Source organism: Chrysochloris asiatica, unplaced genomic scaffold (assembly GCF_000296735.1).
Source record: "Chrysochloris asiatica unplaced genomic scaffold, ChrAsi1.0 scaffold00213, whole genome shotgun sequence".
NCBI lineage: Eukaryota > Metazoa > Chordata > Mammalia > Afrosoricida > Chrysochloridae > Chrysochloris > Chrysochloris asiatica.
In genome coordinates, this window is record NW_006408731.1 from 1,499,946 (window position 1) to 1,507,043 (window position 7,098).

At 38.1% G+C, this 7,098-nt stretch overlaps 2 non-coding genes across 2 annotated transcripts; both read left to right on the forward strand.

Annotated features, from left to right (window-relative positions):
- Positions 1-1,961: 1,961 nt before the first annotated feature.
- TRNAT-CGU lies at positions 1,962-2,035 on the forward strand. The gene has a single exon. It is a non-coding gene; the product is annotated as a tRNA-Thr (tRNA).
- A 2,183-nt stretch (positions 2,036-4,218) lies between these two features.
- On the forward strand, positions 4,219-4,290 carry TRNAA-UGC. The gene has a single exon. It is a non-coding gene; the product is annotated as a tRNA-Ala (tRNA).
- The last annotated feature ends 2,808 nt before the right edge of the window (positions 4,291-7,098 follow it).

Genomic DNA, 7,098 nt, shown 5'->3' on the forward strand with positions numbered 1-7,098 from the left:
ACAGCCTTCGGTATGGGTTGTATCTCAATGTCAGAAAAACAAAAACAAACAAACAAAAAACACATCCACAGATCTGTTGCTATTGAGTCACTTTCAACTTATGACAACTTCATGTGTTAAACAGTAGCATCATAGGGTTTTCTTGTCCATAATTCTTATGTAGGCAGTTCACCAGATTTGTCTTCCACGGTGCCTCTGGGTGAATTAAAACCACCAACTTTTAGATTAATACTCTAGCACAAATCATTTGTGTCACCATGGACCCCCTACTTGAACAATACTATAAATATTGTCCTCCTAACTGTATTTTTGTACTAGAAATCTATACAATACTGATCATAAACTATTCAAGTAACCAGATTTCATAATTCCTGGTCCATTATGATTTCTGAGGTGCTTTTCAAACTCAGTAAATACAATTCGAGTAATAGTGTTAATCGTAAACATAGCAACTTGCTAGTATATACTAAATTTAAAAATTACTATCCTGGTTAATGAGAAAATAAGTTTATATTTACCACAAACACACAGAACATTCTGACTGGGACTGAAAAATTTAATACCAGACATCTGATTCAAGAGGGGAATTACAGAAGGACTGTCAGATTCAAGGACTCTGCTTGTCTCAGAGAAGTTCCTGGGCAAAGCAAATAGTTAACTGCTGAGCTACTAACAAAAAGGTTGGTGGCGTGAACCCACCCAAAGTCCTCTGAAGACAGGCCTGGTGATCTATTTTCAAAAGGTCACAGTCTTGAAAACCCTGTGGAGCAGTTCTACACTGAACATATTCTAGCACCATGCGTGGGAACAGACTCAATGGCAATTGGTTTGGTTTGGATTTTGGACTAGCCCTGGAGGCCTTTGCAGCTTTTGCTTGGTTAAATAAATAATTTTGGAGTTCTATTGTCTTTTCAGCAAGCCAGTGGGAGTTGTGTGGCTGTATTTGCTAATTTGGTGAACTCACTCTCCTTTTCATCACCATGCGCAATACCAACTGAAAGCACAAAACTAGGACTTAAATGTTAACATTTTAAGAGGCGATTCTTGATTTTGTGGTTTTTTTCATGCATTTGATATTTACTTAGCTTCCAAATAAGGTGTTGTTGTTGTTGTTAAGTGCCGTCGAGTCGATTCTGACCCATAGCGACCGTGTATAGAGTTTACAAAGAGTGACTGGTGAGCCTGAACCTCCGACCTTACAGTTCAAAGGGCTTTGCAGTCTGTCACATTAACCCACAGCACCACACCAGGACTCCTTCCATAATGTAAGCCTCCTAAAGTCACAGCAGAAAGAGGTACTGTCCTTACTTAAGGCAAGGAACTGGTTTGGGAATTTGAATAATAAAACCTTTAAGTGAGCCCTGGTCAACCCCCTCCAATAGACATCTCCCACTTTCTCGGGTGGAGTAAGATCTGACAGCTCTTGGAAAAATCTGAATGTGTTCATCAGTTTTTGCTGTGTTGTTTTTTAATGTGCTAGCGTGCTATCGCCTAACGCCAAGAATGTTATTACTTTAATAAATTTTTTCCTTTTCATTTATTTTACTAAACAAGCCTTTCACTTCATTTTGAGAATATTCAATCACTTGACGATTTCAAATTACAGCAATCCGGTGGAACATAATAACGATTCTAGCCTCCCCTTCAGAAAGACCCTCTTCCTCTGCACTTGAGCGCTCGGCTTGGATCCACTGTCGCTCTCCCACGGTTTCATCTGCCCCTGGCGACACGCGGACATTGTTCTAGTACATTTTCTAATTGACTGAGTCAGTGTACATACTGTGTGTCTTGTTAAGCTTGAAAGGAGTTTTAAATTCCAGAAGTTCCTTTCCCAAGACTGCCTTTATCACGAAGTTAGTTCTATTCAAAAAGCGCGCGCACAGCAACTCTAATTAACAACACAGCGCTTCACTAATCAAAAGCGATTTGTTCATAAAGGAGGCCGTGCCCCTCCTGCTGCCGGCTCCGTGGCTTAGTTGGCTAAAGCGCCTGTCTCGTAAACAGGAGATCCTGGGTTCGAATCCCAGCGGGGCCTTCTCAAAAGAATTTTAAATGGCCTTTCAGTTTAGGGTAAGGTATTTGGAAAATTGCCTCAACTTTTAGCCGGAAGCTACCTTAAATCATCATGTTAAATCCGTTGCTTGGTTCTATGAGCTCTCCAAACATAATTTGGATTTATCTATCCTTGGGGGTTAAAAATCAATCACGGACCAACAATTTGCAAAGTAAAATGGAAGACTTTAAAATGTAAAGCATGAAAAAAATATTCTGCTGATTTCTCAGACTCTAAACTCTGTGGTGTGGCGCTGTGGGTTAATGCGCCAGACGACAAAGCCGTTTGAACTGCAAAGTCGGCAGTTCAAGCTCACCAGCTGCTCCTCGGAAACCCTATACAGGGTCCCTATGGGTCGGAACCGACTCTACGGCACTTCACAACAACAACAAGCTCTCTTACTTAAATCATAGATAAAAAATGATTACCATGACTTGAACACTTACTGTGTTGTCTTGTGCGTTTTCTCACATACTTTTAGTCCCAAGAAATGCTATCAAAAGTAAGCAATCATATATGCACATTTTACAGGTGAAGAAACTGAAGATGGATGTGAAAGAAGTGACGTAGCTTGCACATTTACATAGCTAGTAAATAATCAAGCTAGAATTTAAAATCAATATTTCTCATTTAAAAGTTCTGGTTTCAAATACCAAATAACTGTATTTATAAAAGCGGACAGTATTCAGTATGGTTTAGCAATTTGTTGTTCTTAAGTCCCATCGAGTCTGTTCCTACTCAAAGTGACCCTGTATAGGAGTTCCTAGGATGGCTGAGTCTGAAACTCTTTCACTTGAGTACTTGACCTAAAGGGCCACATCAGGACTCCTGGTTTAGGGATGCTAGTTTTTAAATTTGTATGGTACGTGAACTTATTTGATTATGATGATAAAACAAAACAAACTTTTGAATAAATTTTGTATATACTGTCAAGGTATTCACTAGCTTCCTTAGAACCCTGGGTGTCCATGAAACCCTGAAAGAAATCCTTGACTTTTGCAAATCAATAGAGGAAATCACAAATAGGTATTGGAGAAGTATGAACTGTATTAAGAACATATTTTATTTCTTAACGTTTGTCTCAGGTTGTGCTGCTACAACAGAAATACAATAAACACAGAATTTTACTGTTGTTAAGCACCTTTGGGCTGGTTACAATTTATAGTGATCCTTTATAGGGTTTCTGAGGAGCAGGCGGTGATTTTTTTTTGCTGGTAATGGGATGGATACGGGTTACCGAAGTTCCACACTGACACCCGAGCTCCTGAAGTCGCTCCCCCTATGCTCCCTAGAGAGGATCGTTCACAGTCCAAATGTCAACCTCTGTCTGTCCTTCTAGCCTATCAGCGACTGAAACATGATTTTCGCTCCTATATCTCCGGAGTGTTAATTTCAGCCTTCTGACAGCGGGCGGGGCAATCTAATATTTCTCACAGACTAACCTTCTTTTCTCCTTTAGGATTTAGCTGGAGTGCTCTGTTTACTGCCCGGAGTTGTTCTAGCCTCTGGGGCCACGTCACCTGTGCCGCAGGCGCCCCGGCGCCTGCCTCTCAGGCTCCTCGCCTGGACCAGCGGGAAACGCAGGGATGCTCTTTCTCCATCGCACCCTTTCTTCCTGGCAGCAGACTCCTTGGCCTCCTCTGTTTCCTTGGTTTCCGTCTGTAAAGGTCACTTCTCTTGGTCGGAACAAATTTTGACCTGTTGTCAATATTGCAGACGAATGGAGCACCTCAGATCTCCGGTAAAATGTCACGGAATCCTGCCCTTTTTCAGACTGCTCTGAGCACAGTCGTGCTGGGAACGAGAAGACTTAATAAGTGCCGTCCGAGTCGGTTCTGACTCTTTGTGACCCTGTATAGAGTTTCCGAGGCAGTGAATAGAGAGTGGGAAAATAGCAAGGCGAGGTTGGGGTGGGGGTTGTTGTTAAGTGCAGTAGAGTAGGTTCTGACTCATAGCGACCCTTTATAAGGTTTCCGAGGAGCGGCCGGAGACTTGAACCGCCAGCCTTGAGGTCAAACCGACTTTGCTGTCTCTTGCATGAACTCACAGCGCCATAGCTATATTTCTATGAATATGGATTTAAAATTTTATGAAATTGTCGAATTTAGGAAATTTAGAGAAAACAATTAGTCAACAATTGAAAGGAAAACGAAATGTGCACCCTTGGGGATGTAGCTCAGTGGTAGAGCGCATGCTTTGCATGTATGAGGCCCCGGGTTCGATCCCCGGCATCTCCAGCTTAGTTGATTTTTTTTTTTTTCCTCCTACTTCTGCATGTTGAAGAAAGCGTTGCTTAAATTAGTTGATTACCGGGAGATTTTTATAACGATTTATCATTTTACTCGGAACATATAAACATTACCCAAACACCTCCAAGTAATTAGTAAAATTTAATATATAAAAGTCATAAATATTTTGAAATGTAATTACCGGTCAATGAAATTCTAATCAAGTCTTTCTCTAAAAATAAGTTAAGAGTGATGATATTTTGGATTTGCTTCTTTATCATCTTTTCTTCCATAGATACTGTTTTAATCACTCTATTTATACAGTTATTATGCAGGAAAACACCAATTAACGGAAAGTGTATGATTTGTGAATAGAAATGCACTGTAGAACAGTTCAAAATGATTCTACTCTCTTCTCTCAGCCATTTGGATCATTCTCTCTCTCTTTTTGATTGTGAATTGAGTGGTGGATCACTCTATCTTAAGACAAACTTTGTGCTTTGTAGCTTTGTATTAGAATTAGAATGGTCTGAGCTATTTACCCTACAGATTTTTTTTTTTTTTTTTCTCTCAACACTGTGGTCTTTCCACCAATATAATACTTTATTTGAATGTAATATATGCAACCCTTTGTAAGTCAGGTTTTCAATTGCTTGTTAAATGAAACCTGAAACCTGACCTGGTTCAATTAGATGGCCTAAAGACTTCTTTTCCTTCTAATCAGTGAGAAATGATTTACTGAAGTAGTCTTGTCACAAGGAGCTATGCAAAGTATGATAAGGAATTATTTCTTTGGCCAGACTGAGGTGAGAACAGAGATAGGGAAAGGATATAGTAAGTGGTAAAGCTTGTAGTTTACATGAATGAAGTTCCCAGTTTCATTCTTAGTCTTTCCACTTATGTCTTCTCTGTCAAGGGACAAAGAAGCAAAATCTCTAGTCAGTCAATCTGTCTGTTCATTCATGGCTTCTTTTATTCTCCTTGTTATGTCATTACTTTCAACTTTCCCACTTCTTGGTACAAGTATCTAGAAGAAGCTATACAACGATGCAATTTGGTGGGATTTTGGGTCAATGATCATAATGGGAATGTGCTTCACTGGGAGGTAACAGGAATCCTACTTAAACTTAAAATACACTCACTAAGTGAGTGTCATCTTTCTTTATCTTACTTTAAAAAATACGTGTAGATGATGAAATTAAGCTACATTGCTTCCAGTTCTAGTACCTTTGGAGGTAGGGGAACAGTAGAAGAATAATGCATGGATGAGTGTCCCAGTCAGGTCATTAATCTTGCAATGAACCAAGATCTTTGCACAGGTAAGTCCATCACTCTAACTTGTCTTCATCTTCCTACTTCCCATTTGAAGCCAACTGGTGTTAAATAATATATATCATAAAACATACATAACTTAGGTAAATTGGATTCTCAATAGAGATTAGAAAGAGCCTTCTTTAATCAGAGGAGCTGGTTCTGAAGGAAAAGTGACTGCTTCTCATACAAGAGATAACTAGATATATAAACTTACTCTTCATATTTGCTCCATCCTGTTGGTCCTACCAGTAGACAGAGGAGTTGTTGTTTTAGAACATATATTTTGGTTGTTTCTTCATAATAATTCCTGACATGACTCATTTTAAAATAAGTTATTATAATAAAATCTGTTACCTATCTATTGAGCATACAGAGAGTTAACTGTCATTATCATCATCATCTTTATCAGCACCATAGTTTTTCATTATCATTCTCATTTAATGGCACACAGACTCTCCCAAGCACAAACCATACGACCAAAAAGTAAAAGATACATTTTATTAAATCAAAATGAAATATTTCTTTTCAACAAAGGATAGTTTAGAATAAATTTCCAGATGGATAATTGATTGGGGGAAGTTATTTATAATATTTAAAATCAACAATGAAATATTTTCTAGAATAATTAAAGAATAACTGCAAATCAGTAATTAACTTGCCAACTTGTAAAATTATTCAAGACTTACTGACATTAAGTTATTTACTTTTGCTAGTTTCAGTGATGTCACATGAATCTTTAAAATAATATGTATGTATATTTTAATTGTAGCATAAATATACAAGAATACATTTATTCTTTCAACCATTTTTTTACATGTATAATACAGCCAAACCAACTACATTCCCCATGTTGCACAACCATCACCACTATCCATTTCCAAATTTTTTCTCTTGCTCTTTTCCTTTCTTTCCTTTTCTTTTTTCTTTTGTGGGAAAGTTCCCAATGGATCTGCTTCTGTGATGATTACAGTCAAGAAAACCTTATAAAACTCAGCTCTACTCTGCAATACCTCAGATTACCAAGAGTCGGCATCACCTTAATGGCAACATTTTTCATATGTGTAAAGGCAATGTAAGTTATAAGAAAACATGCTTATAAAAAGACACATTAAACACATTCAAATTATTGCATATGGTGGGGAAAATCTGAGATAAGGAAGGGGAAATGAGATAAAGAGGAAGAAGTACACCTCACATCAATATGAGAGAGGAGCCTTACACAAACTTACAGGACAAAGTGCAGTGAAGAAAAGTGCATGACTATCTCATGGCTCCCTACCTAAAGTAAAAGAATTTCTTAAATGCTGTAATTTTCAAGAAGCAGAAGCAATTCTCTGGTGAAAATTTTAAAAAATATCTTTTTAAGATTATAGAAAAAACATTTTTTTAATGCAATGGCCAAATAAAACAAAAAGCAAATGGCTTAAAGAAAAATGCTGATACATTTGGTTATTGTTGTTTAGTGCCATCGAGTCAGTTCTGACTCATAGAGACCCTGGATAG